General features: G+C 40.5%; 1 non-coding gene across 1 annotated transcript; it reads left to right on the top strand.

Moving 5' to 3' along the window:
- Positions 1 to 7,260: 7,260 nt before the first annotated feature.
- LOC130953145 (small nucleolar RNA R71) lies at positions 7,261 to 7,368 on the top strand. The gene has a single exon (XR_009075317.1). It is a non-coding gene; the product is annotated as a small nucleolar RNA R71 (small nucleolar RNA).
- The last annotated feature ends 15,913 nt before the right edge of the window (positions 7,369 to 23,281 follow it).

Genomic DNA, 23,281 nt, shown 5'->3' with positions numbered 1-23,281 from the left:
TGCAAAGCTAAAAATTCTGCAGCATTTAGCATTTTTGTTGTTCTGCATAACTTGCGTACGCGACCACTTTATGTGACATGACCAACCTATTCGGGTTGGGTATCTCATGTACGCGAGCATAGAAAATTGTACGCCCACGCGTACGCGTGGCCACATGTACGCGTGGCCCACATGTACGCATGACCTTTCAGAAATGCACTCCCACACGTACACATGGCCCACGCGTACGCGTGACCCCTGTTTTTAACAAATGGCATTTTTGTGTTTTAAACATTATTTTAAACCTCGAAACCTCTATTTTCATTTTTTTTAGCCCCTAAAGATTTGTTTTAAGTGTAGTGATGAGATTAAGCTATAGAAAAGAAGGCTACTTGGAAGTAAAGAAAGGTCTAAAGTAACTGAATTGAGATGTTAATGATGATATTGGGGTTGACTGTGTGTGGTCGGAAAGGTTGAAATGTGTGTGTGGCCGAAATGGTCGAGATGGCAAGGTCTGGGTGCGATCCTGCTTGCGTGTTAACTTGAAAATATGTTCGGATGGCAAGTTGAGGACAAAAGTTTCCTCTCTTGTCGTGATGGGGATGTGGGGAAAGTGAAAAGGCACTCTCCTTCGTATTTTTTCCCACATTCTTCTTTGATTGCAAGGTGGAAAGGCACACTCCTTCGATGTGAAAAGTCACTCTCCTTTGTTTATGATCCTCCTGGAGATGTGCAACCTAGAGACCAATGTCTGAGTTAGCTACTGGATGTGTCGGGTTCTGAAAAAGTAACTGACACGTGATCTCACGGCCAGTAGGATAGACATACATCATATGCATATGTCTGCTTCATTTGAATGTAAATTAATTGGGCATGCCTATGTGATTATCATGCTTACCTGCTATCCTTGCCACTTGTATTACTTGTAGTTTACTTGTGCTTGCTTTGTCTGGCTTGTTTGTCTGTGTTGTTCTACTGGTGATTTTGGAGGATTGTGGAGGAAGGGAAAATGGTTAAGGGCTTTAGATAGAATTTGGTTAAGATCAAGAACCTTAGTGGACCACCCTGATTATGGCTTTCGTCTTTAAATCCATTAAGTTTTATAATCTAAGTGTTGGCATCCTAGGATTTCCTCTGGCATTTCCAGGATCTTATATCATATGTGCATGGCACCTTTACCATGCTAAGAACCTCTGGTTCTCACCTTATACTGTGTTGTTGTTTTTTAGATGTAGGTCGAGAGGCTCCTCGGTAGGCGTCTGGAGTTCTGCAGTGAAGTGTTTTCTGGGATGTTATTTGGGTGTATATTTTTATATAATCTTATGTATTTAACTCTCCGACAATGTACTTTAATTTTGTATCTCTTAGAGGTTTTTGGAGAATGGTGCACGAAATTGTGATCATCAATGGCGCCATCAACATGGTACGCTCATTGCAATCTCAACTCTCTATCACAACTCCGCACAACTAACCAGCAAGTGCACTGGGTTGTCCAAGTAATAAACCTTACGCGAGTAAGGGTCGATCCCACGGAGATTGTTGGTATGAAACAAGCTATGGTCACCTTGTAAATCTTAGTCAGGCAGACTCAAATGGGTATGGGTGATATATGAATAAAACATAAAGATAAAGATAGAGATACTTATGCAATTCATTGGTGAGAACTTCAGATAAGCGAATGGAGATGCTTGGTCCCTTCCGTTTCTCTGCTTTCCTACTGTCTTCATCCAATCCTTCTTACTCCTTTCCATGGCAAGCTTATGCAAGGGTTTCACCGTTGTCAGTGGCTACCTCCCATCCTCTCAGTGGAAATGTTCAACGCACCCTGTCACGGCACGGCTATCCATCTGTCGGTTCTCAATCAGGCCGGAATAGAATCCAATGATTCTTTTGCGTCTGTCACTAACGCCCTGCCCTCAGGAGTTTGAAGCACGTCACCGTCATTCAATCATTGAATCCTACTCAGAATACCACAGACAAGGTTAGACCTTCCGGATTCTCTTGAATGCCGCCATCAGTTCTTGCCTATACCACGAAGACTCTGATCTCACGGAATGGCTGGCTCAGTTGTCAGGCGAGCGCTCGGTTGTCAGGCGATCAACCATACATCGTGTATCAGGAATCCAAGAGATATTCACCCAATCTAAGGTAGAACGGAGGTGGTTGTCAGTCACACGTTCATAGGTGAGAATGATGATGAGTGTCACAGATCATCACATTCATCAAGTTGAAGAACAAGTGATATCTTGGAACAAGAACAAGCGAATTGAATAGAAGAACAATAGTAATTGCATTAATACTCGAGGTACAGCAAAGCTCCACACCTTAATCTTTGGTGTGTAGAAACTCCACCGTTGAAAATACATAAGAATAAGATCTAGGCATGGCCGTGAGGCCAGCCTCCCAAAGAGGGTTCAATCATCAAAACATGATCAAAAGATTCTAAGATTGAAAGATGAAAATACAATAGTAAAAGGTCCTATTTATAGAGAACTAGTAGCTTAAGAATGAGTAAATGACATAAAAATTCACTTCTGGGCCCACTTGGTGTGTGCTTGGGCTGAGCAATGAAGCATTTTCGTGTAGAGACTCTTCTTGGAGTTAAACGCCAGCTTTTGTGCCAGTTTGGGCGTTTAACTCCCACTTTGGTGCCAGTTCCGGCGTTTAACGCTGGAAAATCTGAAGGTGACTTTGAACGCCGGTTTGGGCCATCAAATCTTGGGCAAAGTATGGACTATCATATGCTGGAAAGCCCAGGATGTCTACTTTCCAACGCCGTTGAGAGCGCGCCAATTGGGCTTCTGTAGCTCCAGAAAATCCACTTCGAGTGCTGGAAGGTCAGAATCCAACAGCATCTGCAGTTCTTTTCAGTCTCTGAATCAGATTTTTGCTCAGGTCCCTCAATTTCAGCCAGAAAATACCTGAAATCACAGAAAAACACACAAACTCATAGTAAAGTCCAGAAAAGTGAATTTTAACTAAAAACTAATAAAAATATACTAAAAACTAACTAAATCCTACTAGAAACATACTAAAAACAATGCCAAAAAGCGTATAAATTATCCGCTCATCACAACACCAAACTTAAATTGTTGCTTGTCCTCAAGCAACTAAAAATCAAATAAGATAAAAAGAAGAGAATATACAATGAATTCCAAAAACATCTATGAAGATCAGTATTAATTAGATGAGCGGGGCTTTTAGCTTTTTGCCTCTGAATAGTTTTGGCATCTCACTCTATCCTTTGAAATTCAGAATGATTGGCTTCTTTAGGAACTCAGAATCCGGATAGTGTTATTGATTCTCCTAGTTAAGTATGATGATTCTTGAACACAGCTACTTATTGAGTCTTGGCTGTGGCCCAAAGCACTCTGTCTTCCAGTATTACCACCGGATACATACATGCCACAGACACATAATTGGGTGAACCTTTTCAGATTGTGACTCAGCTTTGCTAGAGTCCCCAACTAGAGGTGTCCAGGGTTCTTAAGCACACTCTTTTTTTGCCTTGGATCACAACTTTATTTCTTTCTTTTTCTTTCTTTTTCTCTTTCTTTTTGCTTTTTTTTTGTTTTTCGTTTTTTTTTGAATCACTACTTTTTCTTGCTTCAAGAATCATTTTAATGATTTTTCAGATCCTCAGTAACATGTCTCCTTTTTCATCATTCTTTCAAGAGCCAACATTCATGAACCACAAATTCAAAAGACATATGCACTATTTAAGCATACATTCAGAAAACAAAAGTGTTGCCACCACATCAAAATAATTAAACTGTTATAAAATTCAAAATTCATGCAATTCTTATCTTTTTCAATTAAGAACATTTTTCATTTAAGAGAGGTGATGGATTCATAGGACATTCATAACTTTTAGGCATAGACACTAATGATCACAAGACACAAACATAGATAAACATAAGCACTAAAATTCGAAAAACAGGAAAATAAAGAACAAGGAGATTAAAGAACGGGTCCACCTTAGTGATGGCGGCTTGTTCTTCCTCTTGAAGGTCTTATGGAGTGCTTGAGCTCCTCAATGTCTCTTCCTTGTCTTTGTTGCTTCTCTCTCATGATTCTTTGATCTTCTCTGATTTCATGGAGGAGAATGGAATGTTCTTGGTACTCCACCCTTAGTTGTCCCATGTTGGAACTCAATTCTCCTAGGGAGGTGTTTAGTTGCTCCCAATAGTTTTGTGGAGGAAAGTGCATCTCTTGAGGCATCTCAGGGATTTCATGATGAGAGGGGTCTCTTGTTTGCTCCATCGTTTTCTTAGTGATGGGCTTATCCTCATCAATGAGGATGTCTCCTTCTATGTCAACTCCTACTGAATAACAGAGGTGACAAATGAGATGAGAAAAGGCTAACCTTGCCAAGGTAGAGGACTTGTCCGCCACCTTATAAAGTTCTTGAGCTATAACCTCATGAACTTCTATTTCTTCTCCAATCATGATGCTATGAATCATGATAGCCCGGTCTATAGTAACTTCGGACCGGTTGCTAGTGGGAATGATTGAGCGTTGGATAAACTCCAACCATCCTCTAGCCACGGGTTTGAGGTCATGCCTTCTCAATTGAACCGGCTTTCCTCTTGAATCTCTCTTCCATTGGGCGCCCTCTTCACAAATGTCTGTGAGGACTTGATCCAACCTTTGATCAAAGTTGACCCTTTTTGAGTTTGAAAGGGACCTCATGGATCACCTTCTTCATGGCCACAACTTCATAGAAGTGGTCTTGATGCACCCTTGAGATGAATCTCTCCATCTCCCATGACTCGGAGGTGAAAGCTTTTGCCTTCCCTTTCCTCTTTCTAGAGGTTTCTCCGGCCTTGGATGCCATAAATGGTTATGGAAAAACAAAAAGCAATGCTTTTACCACACCAAACTTAAAAGGTTTGCTCGTCCTCGAGCAAAAGAAGAAAGAATAGAGGAGAAGAAGAAGAAAATGGAGGAGATGGAGGAGGTTGTGTGGTTCGGCCAAAAGGGGGAAGAAGTAGTGTTTAGGGTGTGTGAAAATGAAGGATGGATGTGAGTGGTGAAGAGAAAGAAGGGATTTGATAGGTGAAGGGTTTTTGGTGTTGAGGTGATTGGTGAATGGGTGAAGAAGAGAGAGGGTGGTGGGGTAGGTGGGGATCCTGTGGGGTCCACAGATCCTGAGGTGTCAAGGAAAAGTCATCTCTGCACCAAATGGCATGCAAAAATGCGTTTTGAGCCAATTCTGGCGTTAAACGCCGGGCTGGTGCCCATTTCTGGCGTTTAACGCCAGGTTCTTGCCCTTTCCTGGCATTTAACGCCAGTCTGGTGCCCCTTTCTGGCGTTAAACGCCCAGAATGGTGCCAGACTGGGCGTTAAACGCCCATCTGCTAGTCTTACTGGCGTTTAAACGCCAGTAGGTTCTTCCTCCAGGGTGTGCTATTTTTCTTCCTGTTTTTCATTCTGTTTTTGCTTTTTCTATTGATTTTGTGACTTCTCATGATCATCAACCTACAGAAAACATAAAATAACAAAGGAAAATAGATAAAATATGACATTGGGTTGCCTCCCAACAAGCGCTTCTTTAATGTCAGTAGCTTGACAGAGGGCTCTCATGGAGCCTCACATTTTCTCAGAGCAATGTTGGAACCTCTCAACACCAAACTTAGAGTTTGAATGTGGGGGTTCAACACCAAACTTAGAGTTTGGTTGTGGCCTCCCAACACCAAACTTAGAGTTTGACTGTGGGGGCTCTGTTTGACTCTGATTTGAGAGAAGCTCTTCATGCTTCCTCTCCATGGTGACAGAGGGATATCCTTGAGCCTTAAACACAAAGAATTCTTCATTCACTTGAATAATCAGTTCACCTCCATCAACATCAATCACAGCCTTAGCTGTGGCTAGGAAGGGTCTGCCAAGGATGATGGATTCATCCATGCACTTCCCAGTCTCTAGGACTATGAAATCAGTAGGGATGTAATGGTCTTCTATCTTCACCAAAACATCCTCTACAAGTTCATAAGCTTGTTTTCTTGAATTGTCTGCCATCTCTAGTGAGATCCTTGCAGCTTGCACCTCAAAGATCCCTAGCTTCTCCATTACAGAGAGAGACATGAGGTTTACACTTGACCCTAAGTCACACAGAGCCTTCTTGAAGGTCATGGTGCCTATGGTACAAGGTATGGAGAACTTCCCAGGGTCCTGCCTCTTTTGAGGTAATTTCTGCCTAGACAAGTCATCCAATTCTTTGGTGAGCAAAGGGGGTTCATCCTCCTAAGTCTCATTTCCAAATAACTTGTCATTTAGCTTCATGATTGCTCCAAGGTATTTAGCAACTTGCTCTTCAGTGACATACTCATCCTCTTCAGAGGAGGAATACTCATAAGAGCTTATGAAAGGCAGAAGCAAGTCCAATGGAATCTCTATGGTCTCATTTTGAGCCTCAGATTCCCATGGTTCCTCATTGGGGAACTCAGTGGAGGCCAGTGGACGTCCACTGAGGTCTTCCTCAGTGGCGTTCACTGCCTCTCCTTCCTCTCCAAATTTGGCCATGTTGATGGCCTTGCACTCTCCTTTTGGATTTTCTTCTGTATTACTTGGAAGAGTACTGGGAGTTAGTTCAGTAATTTTCTTGCTCAGTTGTCCCACTTGTGCCTCCAAATTCTTAATGGAGGACCTTGTTTCAGTCATGAAACTTTGAGTGGTTTTGATTAGATCAGAGACCATGGTTGCTAAGTCAGAGTGGTTCTGCTTAGAATTCTCTGTCTGTTGCTGAGAAGATGATGGAAAAGGCTTGCCATTGCTAAACCTGTTTCTTCCACCATTATTGTTGTTGAAACCTTGTTGAGGTCTCTGTTGATCCTTCCATGAGAAATTTGGATGATTTCTCCATGAAGAATTATAGGTGTTTCCATAGGGCTCTCCCATGTAATTCACCTCTTCCATTGAAGGGTTCTCAGGATCATAGGCTTCTTCTTCAGATGAAGCCTCCTTAGTACAACCTGGTGCATTTTGCATTCCAGACAGACTTTGGGAAATCAAATTGACTTGTTGAGTCAATATCTTGTTCTGAGCCAGAATGGCATTCAGAGTATCAATCTCAAGAACTCCTTTCTTCTGATTTGTCCCATTGTTCACAGGATTCCTTTCAGAAGTGTACATGAATTGGTTATTTGCAACCATTTCAATTAGTTCTTGAGCTTCTGTAGGCGTCTTCTTTAGATGAAGAGATCCTCCAGCAGAGCTATCCAAAGACATCTTGGACAGTTCAGAGAGACCATCATAGAAAATACCTATGATGCTCCATTCAGAAAGCATGTCAGAAGGACATTTTTTGATCAATTGTTTGTATCTTTCCCAAGCTTCATAGAGGGATTCTCCATCCTTCTGTCTGAAGGTTTGGACTTCCACTCTAAGCTTACTCAATTTTTGAGGTGGAAAGAACTTTGCCAAGAAGGCATTGACTAGCTTTTCCCACGAGTCCAGGCTTTCTTTAGGTTGTGAGTCCAACCATGTCCTAGCTCTGTCTCTTACAGCAAAAGGGAATAGCATAAGTCTGTAGACCTCAGGGTCAACCCCATTAGTCTTGACAGTGTCACAGATTTGCAAGAATTCAGCTAAGAACTGATGAGGATCTTCCAATGGCAGTCTATGGAACTTGCAATTCTGTTGCATTAGAGAAACTAATTGAGGCTTAAGCTCAAAGTTGTTTGCTCCAATGGTAGGGATAGAGATGCTTCTCCCATAGAAGTCGGGAGTAGGTGCAGTAAAGTCACCCAGCATCTTCCTTGCATTGTTTGCATTGTTGTTGTTTTCGGCTGCCATGTCTTCTTCTTTGAAGATTTCTGTTAGGTCCTCTACAGAGAGTTGTGCCTTAGCTTCTCTTAGCTATCGCTTCAAGGTCCTTTCAGGTTCAGGGTCAGCTTCAACAAGAATGCTTTTGTCCTTGTTCCTGCTCATATGAAAGAGAAGAGAACAAGAAAATGTGGAATCCTCTATGTCACAGTATAGAGATTCCTTGAGGTGTCAGAGAAGAAGAAAATTAGAAGGAAGAGGTAGAAGAATTCGAACTTAATCAGATAGAGTTCGAATTGTGCATTGAGAAGGAGTGGTACTCCATAAATAGAAGGATGTGAGAAGAGAGGAAGAAATTTTCGAAAATTAAGTGAAAGATTTTGAAATTAGAATTTAAAAAGATATGATTAAAAACTATTTTGAAAAAGATGTGATTAAAAAGATTTGATTGAAAAGTTATGCTTTTAAAAAGATATGATTGAAAAGGTATGATTTGAAAACAAATTTTAAAAAGATTTGATTTTAAAAATTAATGACTTGGCTAACAAGAAAAGATATGATTCAAACATTAAACCTCTCTCAACAAAAAAGGCAACATACTTGAAATGTTCAATCAAATCATTAATTGTTAGCAAGTATCTTTGAAAAAGGAAAGAAATTGATTTTGAAAAAGATTTGATTTTGAAAAACTTTGAAAACTTGAAAAAAAATTGATTTGAAAACAAAATCCTCCCTCTTGTGCCATCCTGGCGTTAAACGCCCAGAATGGTGCATATTCTGGCGTTTAACGCCCAATGCACTACCTTTTTGGGCGTTAAACGCCCAACCAGGCACCCTGGCTGGCGTTTAAACGCCAGTCTGTCCTTCTTCACTGGGCGTTTTGAACGCCCAGCTTTTTCTGTGTAATTCCTCTGCTGCATGTTCTGAATCTTCAATTCCCTATACTATTGACTTGAAAATAGAACCAAGATCAAATAAACAATGCATGCAAGACACCAAACTTAAAATTAGACACTAGACTCAAACAAGAAACATAAAATATTTTTGGTTTTTATGATTTTGAAAGTTTTTTGGATTTTTCAAAAATTATATGGAAATAGAAAATAAAGGTTTCAGAATTCTTAATTTGGATTCCAGGAATCATTGCAATGCTAGTCTAAGACTCCGGTCCAGGAATTAGACATGGCTTCACAGCCAGCCAAGCCTTCAAAGAAAGCTTCGGTCCAAAACACTAGACATGGCCAATGGCTAGCCAAGCCTTAGTAGATCATTGCTCCAATAGCAAGATTGATAGAGATCAACAAGCTCTTGTGATGATCAGTTGAAACCTCGGTCCAATAAGATTAGACATGGCTTCACAGCCAGCCAGACTTCAACAGATCATCATGAAACTCTAGAACTCATTCTTAAGAATTCTGAAAAATACCTAATCTAAGCAACAAGATGAACCGTCAGTTGTCCATACACGAAACAATCCCCGGCAACGGCGCCAAAAACTTGGTGCACGAAATTGTGATCATCAATGGCACCATCAACATGGTACGCTCATTGCAATCTCAACTCTCTATCACAACTCCGCACAACTAACCAGCAAGTGCACTGGGTCGTCCAAGTAATAAACCTTACGCGAGTAAGGGTCGATCCCACGGAGATTGTTGGTATGAAGCAAACTATGGTCACCTTGTAAATCTTAGTCAGGCAGACTCAAATGGGTATGGGTGATATATGAATAAAACATAAAGATAAAGATAGAGATACTTATGCAATTCATTGGTGAGAACTTCAGATAAGCGAATGGAGATGCTTGGTCCCTTCCGTCTCTCTGCTTTCCTACTGTCTTCATCCAATCCTTGTTACTCCTTTCCATGGCAAGCTTATGCAAGGGTTTCACCGTTGTCAGTGGCTACCTCCCATCCTCTTAGTGGAAATGTTCAACGCACCCTGTCACGGCACGGCTATCCATCTGTCGGTTCTCAATCAGGCCGGAATAGAATCCAGTGATTCTTTTGCGTCTGTCACTAACGCCCCGCCCTCAAAAGTTTGAAGCACGTCACAGTCATTCAATCATTGAATCCTACTCAGAACACCACAAACAAGGTTAGACCTTCCAGATTCTCTTGAATGCTGCCATCAGTTCTTGCCTATACCACGAAGACTCTGATGTCAAGGAATGGCTGGCTCGGTTGTCAGGCGAGCGCTCGATTGTCAGGCGATCAACCATGCATCGTGTATCAGGAATCCAAGAGATATTCACCCAATCTAAGGTAGAACGGAGGTGGTTGTCAGTCACACGTTCATAGGTGAGAATGATGATGAGTGTCACGGATCATCACATTCATCAAGTTGAAGAACAAGTGATATCTTGGAACAAGAACAAGCGAATTGAATAGAAGAACAATAGTAATTGCATTAATACTCGAGGTACAGCAAAGCTCCACACCTTAATCTATGGTGTGTAGAAACTCCACCGTTGAAAATACATAAGAATAAGATCTACGCATGGCCGTGAGGCCAGCCTCCCAAAGAGGGTTCAATCATCAAAACATGATCAAAAGATTCTAAGATTGAAAGATGAAAATACAATAGTAAAAGGTCCTATTTATAGAGAACTAGTAGCTTAAGAATGAGTAAATGACATAAAAATCCACTTCTGGGCCCACTTGGTGTGTGCTTGGGCTGAGCAATGAAGCATTTTCGTGTAGAGACTCTTCTTGGAGTTAAACGCCAGCTTTTGTGCCAGTTTGGGCGTTTAACTCCCACTTTGGTGCCAGTTCCGGCGTTTAACGCTAGGAAATCTGAAGGTGACTTTGAACGCAGGTTTGGGCCATCAAATCTTGGGCAAAGTATGGACTATCATATATTGCTGGAAAGCCCAGGATGTCTACTTTCTAACGCCGTTGAGAGCGCGCCAATTGGGCTTCTGCAGCTCCAGAAAATCCACTTCGAGTGCAGGGAGGTCAGAATCCAACAGCATCTGCAGTTCTTTTCAGTCTCTGAATCAGATTTTTGCTCAGGTCCCTCAATTTCAGCCAGAAAATACCTGAAATCACAGAAAAATACACAAACTCATAGTAAAGTCCAGAAAAGTGAATTTTAACTAAAAACTAATAAAAATATACTAAAAACTAACTAAATCCTACTAGAAACATACTAAAAACAATGCCAAAAAGCGTATAAATTATCCGCTCATCAGAGAACTAGGATTCTATGTATGTATTTTCAGCTTTAGGTTATGTATATAAGTATGTAAATATTCTCCGGCCAACCTTAGCTTCGCAGGCTAAGTTAGGAGCTTGTTATTTTGTACTTTCGATCCTCTATTCCTACTTTCTGTTTATTATACTTATGAATCTTATTTTTCTTCGCACACAAGTTTTACATTTACGTGAGCATTATGGCTTTTATTTTAAACTTTCCTTCAAAAGCTCCTAGATAAAAATAATTTTTCACTTATATTATATTATATAATTTTACTTTTAGAGGTCGTAATACCACACCACCTCTGTTTTACGACATAAACGTAAAGCTCTGTGTGGTAGGGTGTTACAAGAAAAGTTTAGGAAACGTGCAATTTAAAGTTCTCCTATGCGTTGTTTTGCACGAAAGGGATTCCTTGTTGGTTTAGACGCTATACTTTCCACGAGAACTAATTTGTGAATTTCTAGACCGCACAGGAAATCCCGATCGTCAAGAACCTCGAGTGTTGACCAAAGAGCTGAATGCCTTAGCTCAGCAGAGGTTACCTCAAAAGCTTCTGGATCCTAGACGCTTCTTGATTCCTTGTACCATAAGCACTGTCACTTTTGAAAAAGCCCTATGTGATCTAGGTTCAAGCATTAACCTCATGCCCCTCTTTGTAATGGAGAAGTTAGAAATCTTTGAGGTACAAGCTACAAACATCTCATTAGAGATGGAAGACAAATCAATGAAGAAAGTATATGGCTTAGTAGAGGATGTCTTGGTGAAGATTGATAACCATTACATCCTTGCAAACTTAATCATTTTAGACACCAGGGAAGAAGAGGATGACTCTGTTATCCTTGGCAAACCTTTCCTAGCCACTGCCAATGCTATCATTGATGTGGCAAAGGGAGAGATGTATCTACAGTTTTGGGAAGACCGCATCCTATTCAAGATGCCTCTGCCCAACTCTCCCTTTGAGAAAAAAGAGATAACTGTGCAATACCTAGTGTTCCAACCCTCTCTTTCAGTGCAGAGCTTTACTGAGCCCCCAAACTCCAGTTCTAAGTTTTGTGTTGGGCAGCCATCATCAAGCTCGAAGAACAAAGGTACTAAGAAGAAAGTACCTAAATGCTGGAGGGACAAGAAGGTCCCCACTGAAGGCCTCTCACCCGACATGAGGGTTGTCTTCACCAAGAAACCAGTCATACCACATACAATGAGTCGTATCTTGTCTCTAGAGCATGTGGAGCTCATTCATGAAAAGACAGGAAAAAAGTTCACTGTAAGTGGCAAAATTCTGAGCCCTTATCAATCTTCGTAAGGAGCTAACCGTCAAGCTAGTGACGTTAAAGAAGCGCTTGTTGGGAGGTAACCCAATCATAATTATTATTACTTATGTTTTTCTTTAAATTTTTTTCCTAGTTATTTTCTATAGGTCCATGATCATGTGCAGCAGTTAGAACAGAGACAGAAAGGTTCAGCAATGAAAATAGAACACTCAGGATGGAGTGTCTTGTTGTCGTTGAATGCCAGCCAGGGAGCACTGGCTGGGCGTTCAATGCCCATATTGGCAGACTTGCTGGTGTTGAACGCTAGCCAGGGAGCACTGGCTGGGCGTTCAATGCCCAAACTAGCAGACTTGCTGGCGTTGAATGCTAGCTAGGGAGCACTGGCTAGGAGTTTAACGCCCCAATTGGCAGTATAGCTAGCGTTGAACGCCAGCAAAGAGAATAGTGCTGGGCGTTCAACACCCGTAAAGAAAGGCAGAGAATTTAAATTCCCTAGCCTCTCAGAACCAGTGGATTCCACAACATCTTTACCTACCCCACTCTTCCTTCTTTTTTTTCACACTTTCTCATACACTCTTCCTTATAAACCCTAGCCCAATCACATCCATATCACTTTCCCAAAACTATCATAACTCCCACCAATCCCCACCCACTTTAAAATCAAATTTCCCTCCCATTTACCCCACCCATGACCAAACCCTAACCTAGCCCACTCCTATAAATACCCCCTCTTACTAAACCTTAATACACACACTTCATACACTCTAAAGTCCCCTTGGCCGAATTACCTCTCTTCCTCCATCTCCATCTATGCTCTTCTTCTTCTACTCCATTCTTCTCTTCTATTTATGTTTGCTCGAGGACGAGCAAAGTTTTAAGTTTGGTGTGGAAAAACCTTGCATTTTGCTTTGCATTATCACTTATGGCACCCAAGGTCGGAGAACCCTCTAGAAAGAGGAAAGGAAAGGTCGTAGCCGCCACCTCCGAATCTTGGGAGATAGAGAGATTCATCACCAAATTCCATCAAGACCACTTCTATGAAGTAGTGGCACAAAAGAGGGTAATTCTCGAAGCCCCCTTTAAGCTCAAGAAAAATGAGTACCTGGAGATCCGAAGAGAAATCCGGAGAAGAGGTTGGAAAGTCCTAACCAATCCCAGCCAAAAGGTTGGGATCTTAATGGTCCAAGAGTTCTATGCTAATGCATGGGTAACGAAAAACCATGACATTAGTGTGAACCCTCATCCTAAGAATTGTAGCACCATGGTCCGAGGGAGAATCTGTGACTTCGGTCCGGAAAGTGTGAGGTTGGCGTTGAACTTGCCTTTAATGCAAGGAGACCCACATCCTTAGACTAGAAGAGTTAACCATGCTCAGAGGCTGGATCAAGTGTTCTCAGACATCTGTGTGGAAGGAGCACAGTGGAAAAGAGATTCTCAAGGCAAGCCTATCCAACTGAGAAGGCCTGACCTCAAGCCCATAGCTAGAGGATGGTTAGAGTTTATCCAACACTCTATCATCCCTACTAGCAACCGGTACGAAGTGACCATAGACCGAGCCATCATGATCCATTACATCATGCTCAAAGAGGAGGTGGAAGTACATGAGGTAATACCTCAAGAGCTGTACAAAGTAGCAGACAAGCCCTCTACCAAGGCAAGGTTAGCTTTCCCTCATCTTATATGTCACCTATGTAATTCAGCTGAAATTGTCATAGAAGGAGACATTCCTATTGAGGAGGACAAGTCCATTACTAAAAGTAGGATGAAACACACTAGAGAGCCAGCACATGAACCACAACATGAGCATGTGGAGCCGCCTCAACATGAGATCCCTGAGATGCCTCAAGGGATGTATTTCCCTCCTCAAAGCTATTGGGATCAATGGCACACTTCTCTTGGAAAACTAAACACTAACATGGGTCAGTTGAGGATGGAACATCAGGATCATTCCACCACCTTCCATGAAATAAGAAAAGATCAAAGAGCCATGAGGGAAGAACAAAGAGTTATGAGGGAACAACAACAGAGACAAGGGTGTGACATTGAAGATATCAAGTACACCATTGGGTTCTCTAGAAGAAGTGGTAGCCATCATCACTAAGGTGGTCCCATTCATCACCTTACTTATTTGAATTTTTCTGTTTCCCATTATGTTTTACTGTCTATTCTCTTGTTCTTATTGCATGATCATTTTCATTTATGTCTTAAGGCTATAAAATGTTCCATATATCTCTCACCGTACTTAAAAGAAAATTTTAATTGAAAAAAAATTGAGAGATACATAATTTTCAAGTTATATTTCAAGTTATATAATAAGAATAGTCAATTATTTTGATGTGGTGGCATTGCTTTTATTTTCTGAATGTATGAATGAACAGTGCATATTTGAAATTGGAATTAAGAATGTTGGCTCTTGAAAGAATGATGAAAAAGGATAAGTATTATTGATAATATGAAAAATCAAAAGAAATTGAATCTTGAAGCAAGAAAAAGCAGAAAAAAGCAAGATGTAATGAAAAGAAAAACAATTTCATGCGAAAAAAAGAGATAAAAAGTAGAAAAAGCCAATAACCCTTTAAGTTTGGGGACAAGCAACAGTTTAAGTTTGGTGTTCTGATGAATAGATATTTTATACGCTTTTTGGCATTACTTTCATATAGTTTTTAGCATGTTTTATTAAAGTTTTATTATATTTTCATAGGTTTTAGTGTAAATTCACATTTTTGGATTCTACTATGAGTTTTTATGTTTTCATGCAATTTTGTGTATTTTCTGGCTAAAATTGAGGAGCTGGAGCGAAAGTCTAACTTAGAGGCAGAAAAAGTACTGCAGATGTTGTCAGGATCTTACCTCCTTGCACTCGAAAGATCTTTTCTAGAGCTACAAAAGTCCAAATGGAGTGTTCTTAATGGCTATAGAAATCTGACATCCAGAGCTTTCCATCACTGTATAATAGTCTATACTTTATTTCATAATTAAAGGCCCAAAATTGGCATTCAACGTCAAACATCTGCTCTAGTCCAGGCGTTCAACACCCACAAGGGAGTAGCCAGCGTTCCAACGCCCAAGAAGGACCCCTCAAGCAGGCGTTCAATGCAAAGGAGCCACCTTAGCTCATGGAAACACTCAAGGCTCGGCCCAAACACTCACCAAGTGGGTCCCGTAAGTGGATTTTCACACTAAATGACTGTTTTACCCTTCTTATGTAATCTTTAGTTATTAGATTAGTATTTAAAGAAGAAGATCACCCTTGTTTAAGGACCTTCGATCTCTTCTGGAATAATATTTGAATTCTATTGTGTTTTTCTATTAGTATGAGTCACTAAACCTCCTAAGTTGAGGCTAGGAGCTCTACTGAGTTTTATGAATCAATAAAGTACTACTGTTCTATCTTAATTCGTGTTTGATTCTCTATTCAAAGATGTATCTTTGTTCTTCATCCTTATGAATGTGTTGCACCGGCACAAAGTTTTATCATTCTACATGGGTTCGGAGTGACTCTTTTGTCGGACAACAATGAACCACTTACTTGATCATACATCTCTTAGATGGCTAATCCACGACTTCGTTGGGTACTTCTCGAGACACCAGTTTAGCCAAGGCACAAGGAGATTAGAGTCTTTGTGGTAAATGCTAGAACCACAAGGCGCAGTGATGAGCAGATATTTTATACGCTTTTTGGGGGTAATTTCATGTAGATTTTAGTATGTTTTAATTAGTTTTTAATAGAATTTTATTAGTTTTTAAGCAAAAATCATATTTCTGGACTTTACTATGAGTTGTGTGATTTTTCTGTGATTTCAGGTAATTTCTGGCTGAAATTGAGGGAGCTGAGCAAAAATCTGATTTAGGCTGAAAAAAGGACTGCTGATGCTGTTGGATTCTGACCTTCCTGCACTCGAAATGGATATTTTGGAGCTACAGGAGTCCAATTGGCGCGCTCTCAACGGCGTTGGAAGGTACAGATCCAGGGCTTTCCAGCAATATATAATAGTCCATACTTTGCGCGAATATAGACGACGTAACTTGGCGTTGAACGCCAAGTACATGCTGCTGTCTGGAGTTAAACGCCAGAAAGACGTCATGATCCGGAGTTGAACGCCCAAAACACGTTATAACTTGGAGTTCAACTCCAAGAAAAGCCTAAGCTCGTGGATAGCTTTAGTCTCAGCCCCAGCACACACCAAGTGGGCCCCAGAAGTGGATTTCTGCACCAATTATCTTAGTTTACTCATTTTCTGTAAACCTAGGTTACTAGTTTACTATTTAAACAACTTTTAGAGACTTATTTTGCATCTCATGACATTTTCAGATCTGAATTTTATACACTTTGACGGCATGAGTCTCTAAACTCCATTGTTGGGGGTGAGGAGCTCTGCAGCGTCTCGATGAATTAATGCATTTGTTTCTATTTCACTCAAAACGTGTGTGTGTCCGATCTAAGATGTTTATTCGTGCTTAATTATGAAGGAGGTGATGATCTGTGACACTCATCACCTCCCTCAATCCATGAACGTGTGCTTGACAAACACCTCCGTTCTACATCAGACTGAATGAGCTTCTCTTAGATTCCTTAATCAGAATCTCCGAGGTATAAGCTAGAATTGATGGCGGCCACTCTTGAGAATCCGGAAGGTCTAAACCTTGTCTGTGGTATTCCGAGTAGGATTCAAGGATTGAATGGCTGTGACGAGCTTCAAACTCGCGATTGCTGGGCATGATGACAAACGCAAAAGGATCAATGGATCCTATTCCAACATGATCGAGAACCAACAACTGATTAGCCGTGCTGTGACAGAGCATCTGGACCGTTTTCACTGAGAGGATGGGAGGTAGCCACTGACAATGGTGACACCCTACATACAGCTTGCCGTCGACGGGCTTTACAAACAATTGAGTTGAATATTACATTGCAGAAATTCAGAGGACAAAGCATCTCCAAAACTCCAACATATTCCCCATTACTGCACAACAAGTAACAACTATTTATTTTATGCCCTTTTTACTTTATACGAGGCTAAAGAACTATATTAGTATCCTGACTAAGATTAATAAAATAAATATAGCTTGCTTCAAACCAATAATCTCCGTGGGATCGACCCTTACTCACGTAAGGTATTACTTGGACGACCCAGTGCACTTGCTGGTTAGTTGTACGGATTGCAAATTCGTGCACCAAGTTTTTGGCGCCATTGCCGGGGATTATTCGAGTTTGAACAACTAAAGGTTTATTTTATTTCTTAGATTAGGAATAATTTATTTTTATTGTTATAGAGTCATTAAATTCTGATAGGATAGTTTCTTTTCAAAAAAAAATTATTATTTTTCTTTATTAATTGTTAATTTTTCGTGAGTTTAGTGTCTTGTTCTAAGTTTGGTGTTAATTGCATATTTTATATTTTTCTTTAACTTTTCGAATTGCATGTTCTTGTTTTTCCTTGATCTTCAAATTGTTCTTGTCAATTTTTCTTGTTTGATATGTGGTTTTTCTTGTTCTGTGTTTCTTCTTGTTTCACTTGTGTTCTTTTTAAAGCATTAATCTTCCAAAAGGAATATACCTATTCAGAACAAGTGTTACATTTACTCCCAATTGGCTAGAACATTGGCTTATATTCTTGATGATTGGGCACCAGTTCTTTTGGAAATCTTTTTCAAAAATAATCTTTCTTGATTTAATCTTGTGCCAAACTTTAAGTTTGGTGTTTTCTTGTTAAGTTTGATATAATTTTCGAAAACTTATCTTGGTTTTATAAAAATTTTAAGTTTGGTGTTCTTTCTTTTGTTCTTGGTGTTCTTGTGAATCTTCAAGGTGTTCTTGAGTCTTTCTTGTGTTTTGATCTTAAAATTTTTAAGTTTGGTGTTCCTTGGTGTTTTCCCTCCAAAATTTTCGAAAACAAGGAGCATTAGATCTAAAAATTTTAAGTCTTGTGTCTTTTGTGTGTTTTTCTCTTTCATCATAAAATTCAAAATTCAAAAAAAATATATTTTCTAACTAATTTTAAACTACATTTTCGAAAATTTTATATAAAAATTCAGATTTCAATTTCAAAATTTTTCAATTCTTATCTTTTTAATATATATTTTATTATCTTTTTCAAAAATTTTATCCTAACCACTTTCTCCTTTTCCTCAAATTTTTCGAAAAAAAAAATATTTTCATTTTTTATTTTATTTCGTTTTTACTTGTTCTATTTTTACTTTATTTTATAAAATAAATTTTTATAAAATAAATAATATTAACATCCATACCATCTCTTTTATTCCATCATGGAACTAAGTGGAAATGAACAGTCCAAGAGGACTCTGGGGTCATATGCTAACCCCACTACTGCTTCATATGGGAGTAGTATCTGTATACCCTCCATTGGAGTTAGTAGCTTTGAGTTGAATCCTCAGCTCATTATCATGGTGCAGCAAAACTGCCAGTATTCCGGTCTTCCACAGGAAGAACCTACAGAGTTTCTGGCACAATTTTTACAAATTGCTGACACAGTACATGATAAGGAAGTAGATCAGGATGTCTACAGATTATTACTTTGCTGTAAAAGATCAAGCTAAGAGGTGGTTAAATAACCAGCCTAAGAACAGCATAAAAACATGGAAATAGCTGTCAGAAAAATTCTTGAGTCACTATTTCCCTCCAAAATGGATGACACAGCTAAGGCTAAGCATCCAAGGCTTCAAACAAGGAGATAATGAATCCCTTTATGATGCCTGGGAGAGATATAGAGAGATGCTAAGAAAATGCCCCTCTGAAATGTTTTCAGAGTGGGTGCAATTAGACATCTTCTACTATGGGCTTATAGAAAAAGCTCAGATTTCTCTAGACCACTCAGCTGGTGGATCTATACATATGAGAAAAACAATTGAAGAAGCTCAAGAGCTTATTGATACAGTTGCCAGAAATCAGCATCTGTACCTAAGTAGTGAATCTTCTATGAAAGAAGAAGCTAAAACAGTAAATGCTGAGCTCAGTCCTGTAGATCAGGCTAATGAATTCAATCAGCAATTAGACTTTCTAACTCAGCAGCTAGCCGAATTCAAAGAAATACTACAGGAAACAAGAATGGCCAACAGGAATATGGAAGTACAGTTAAAGCAAATAGAAAAGCAACTGTCAAAACAAATAGCAGAAGAATGCCAAGCAGTTCAATTAAGAAGTGGAAAAACATTAAATACCTCACTTCAAAGCAGCAGGAAGCTAAGAAATGAACAAATGGCTATTCAAAATCCCTCTAAGGACAATCAGAGCCCAGAGAGGAATAAGGCTGGCGCTGAACGCCCAGACCATGTTCATTCCTGGCGTTCAACGCCAGAAACAAGCATGAATCCGGCGTTGAACGCCCAAAGGGAGCACAGTTCTGGCGTTCAGACGCCAGTAATAGATAAAGAGTTGGCGTCTAACGCCACTCCAGCTTCCACCCCTGACATTCAAATGCCAGTGGGGGATCAGTCACATACAAGTGCTGATAACAACCCTTCTAAAAAGGCTTCCCAACCCACTTCTGTAAGTAATAAACCTGCAGCAACTAAGGTTGAGGAATATAAAGCCAAAATGCCTTATCCTCAAAACTCCGCCAAGCAGAACAGGATAAGCAATTTGCCCGCTTTGCAGACTATCTCAGGACTCTTGAAATAAAGATTCCGTTTGCAGAAGCACTTGAGCAAATACCCTCTTATGCTAAGTTCATGAAAGAGATCTTAAGTCATAAGAAGGATTGGAGAGAAACTGAAAAAGTTTACCTCACTGAAGAATGCAGTGCAGTCATTCTGAAAAGCTTACCTGAGAAGCTTAAAGACCCCGGGAGCTTTATGATACCATGCACATTAGAGGGTAATTGTACCAAGCAAGCTCTATGTGACCTTGGGGCAAGTATCAACCTAATACCTGCATCTATTATCACAAAGCTCGGTTTGACTGAAGAAGTCAAACCAACCCGGATATGTCTTCAACTTGCTGATGGCTCAATTAAATACCCATCAGGCGTGATTGAAGACATGATTGTCAAGGTTGGGCCATTTGCCTTTCCTACTGACTTTGTGGTGCTAGAAATGGTGGAGCACAAGAGTGCAACTCTCATTCTAGGAAGACCTTTCCTAGCAACTGGCCGAACCCTCATTGACGTCCAAAAAAGGGAAGTAACCCTGAGAGTCAATGAGGAGGAGTTCAAGTTAAATGTTGTCAAAGCCATGCAACATCCAGACACCCCAAATGACTGCATGAGTGTTGATATCATTGACTCCCTGGTAAGAGAGGTCAATATGGCTGAGAGTCTCGAATCAGAGTTAGAGCACATCTTTAAAGATGATCAGCCTGATTTGGAGGAATCAGAGAGAATAATAGAACCTCTGAAAATCCCTCAAGAAGAGGAGAAACCTCCCAAACCCGAGCTCAAACCATTACCACCATCCCTGAAATATGCATTTCTGGGAGAAGGTGATACCTTTCCTGTAATTATAAGCTCTACCCTCGAGCCGCAGGAAGAGGAAGCACTAATTCAAGTGCTAAGGACACACAAGACAGCTCTTGGATGGTCCATCAGTGATCTTAAGGGCATTAGCCCAGCCAGATGCATGCACAAGATCCTATTGGAGGGTGACGCCAAGCCAGTGGTTCAACCACAAAGGCGACTGAATCCAGCCATGAAGGAAGTGGTGCAGAAGGAGGTCACTAAATTACTAGAGGTTGGGATTATTTATCCTATTTCTGACAGCCGCTGGGTAAGCCCTGTCCAAGTTATCCCTAAAAAAGGTGGCATGACAGTGGTTCACAATGAAAGAAATGAACTGGTTCCTACAAGAACAGTTACAGGGTGGCGTATGTGTATTGATTATAGAAGGCTCAATACAGCCACCAGAAAGGATCATTTTCCTTTACCATTCATAGACCAGATGCTAGAAAGACTAGCAGGTCATGAATACTACTGCTTCCTGGATGGATATTCAGGTTATAATCAAATTGTAGTAGATCCCCAGGATCAAGAGAAAACGGCATTCACATGTCCATCTGGAGTATTTGCATACAGAAGGATGCCATTTGGCCTGTGCAATGCACCTGCAACCTTTCAGAGGTGCATGCTCTCAATTTCCTCTGATATGGTGGAAAAACATCTGGAAGTCTTCATGGATGACTTTTCAGTATTTGGAGACTCATTCAGCTCCTGTCTTGACCATCTAGCACTTGTTCTAAAGAGATGCCAAGAGACTAACCTGGTTTTAAACTGGGAAAAATGTCACTTTATGGTGACTGAAGGAATTGTCCTTGGGCACAAAATTTCGAACAAGGGAATAGAGGTGGATCAAGCTAAGGTAGAGGTAATTGAAAAATTACCACCACCTGCCAATGTTAAGGCAATCAGAAGCTTTCTGGGGCATGCAGGATTCTATAGGAGGTTTATAAAGGATTTTTCAAAAATCGCCAAACCTCTGAGCAACCTGCTAGCTGCTGACACGCCATTCGTCTTTGATAAGGTGTGTCTGCAAGCATTTGAGACTCTGAAAGCTAAATTGGTCACAGCACCAATCATTTCTGCACCAAGTTGGACATTGCCATTTGAACTAATGTGTGATGCCAGTGACCATGCCATTGGTGCAGTATTGGGACAAAGGCATGAAAAGCTTCTGCACGTCATTTACTATGCCAGCCGTGTTCTAAATGACGCACAGAAGAACTACACAACCACAGAAAAAGAGATACTTGCATTGGTTTACGCCATTGACAAATTCAGATCCTATTTAGTAGGATCAAAAGTGATTGTGTACACTGATCATGCTGCTCTTAAATATCTACTCACAAAGCAGGATTCAAAACCCAGACTTATAAGATGGGTGTTGCTTCTGCAAGAGTTTGATATAGAAATAAGAGACAGAAAAGGGACAGAGAATCAGGTAGCAGATCACCTGTCCCGAATAGAACCAATAGAAGGGGCGTCCCTCCCTCTTACTGAGATCTCTAAAACCTTTCCGGATGAGCAACTCTTTGCCATCCAGGAAGTGCCATGGTTTGCAGATATTGCAAACTACAAGGCAGTGAGGTTCATACCCAAAGAGTACAGTAGGCAGCAATCCAAGAAATTGATCACAGATGCAAAGTACTATCTTTGGGATGAACCATATCTCTTCAAGAGATGTGCAGACGGAGTAATCCGTAGATGTGTGCCTAAAGAAGAAGCACAGAAGATCCTATGGCACTGCCATGGATCACAGTTTGGAGGACATTTTGGAAGTGAGCGAACAACCACAAGAGTCCTCCAATGTGGCTTCTACTGGCCTACTCTCTATAAAGATTCCCGAGTGTTTGTACTTAATTGTGACAGTTGCCAAAGATCTGGCAATCTGCCTTACAGTTATGCCATGCCTCAACAAGGGATCTTGGAGATTGAGTTATTTGATGTATGGGGTATTGACTTCATGGGACCTTTCCCACCATCATACTCAAACACTTATATTCTGGTGGCAGTGGATTATGTATCCAAATGGGTGGAGGCTATTGCAACACCCACTAATGACACTAAAACAGTGTTAAAATTCCTCCAGAAACACATCTTCAGCAGATTTGGTACCCCTAGAGTATTAATCAGTGATGGGGGCACTCATTTCTGTAATAAACAGCTTTACTCTGCTTTGGTTCGTTATGGAGTTAGCCACAGGGTAGCTACTCCATATCACCCACAGACTAATGGGCAAGCTGAAGTCTCAAATAGAGAACTCAAAAGAATCCTGGAACGGACTGTAATTAACTGTAGAAGGGATTGGGCAAGAAGCTTGGATGATGCTCTGTAGGCATACAGAACAGCATTCAAGACCCCTATAGGGACCTCTCCATACCAGCTTGTGTATGGAAAGGCATGTCACTTGCCAGTGGAACTGGAACACAAGGCCTATTGGGCAACCAAATTCCTAAACCTTGATGCCAAGTTAGCTGGAGAAAAACGATTGCTCCAGCTAAATGAGCTAGAGGAATTTAGACTCAATGCCTTCGAAAATGCAAAAATTTACAAAGAGAAAGCGAAAAGATGGCATGATAAGAAATTGTCATCCAGAGTCTTTGAGCCGGGGCAGAAAGT

Source organism: Arachis stenosperma, chromosome 9 (genome assembly GCF_014773155.1).
Source record: "Arachis stenosperma cultivar V10309 chromosome 9, arast.V10309.gnm1.PFL2, whole genome shotgun sequence".
Taxonomy (NCBI): Eukaryota; Viridiplantae; Streptophyta; class Magnoliopsida; order Fabales; family Fabaceae; genus Arachis; species Arachis stenosperma.
This window is presented reverse-complemented; position numbering and strand designations above follow the sequence as displayed.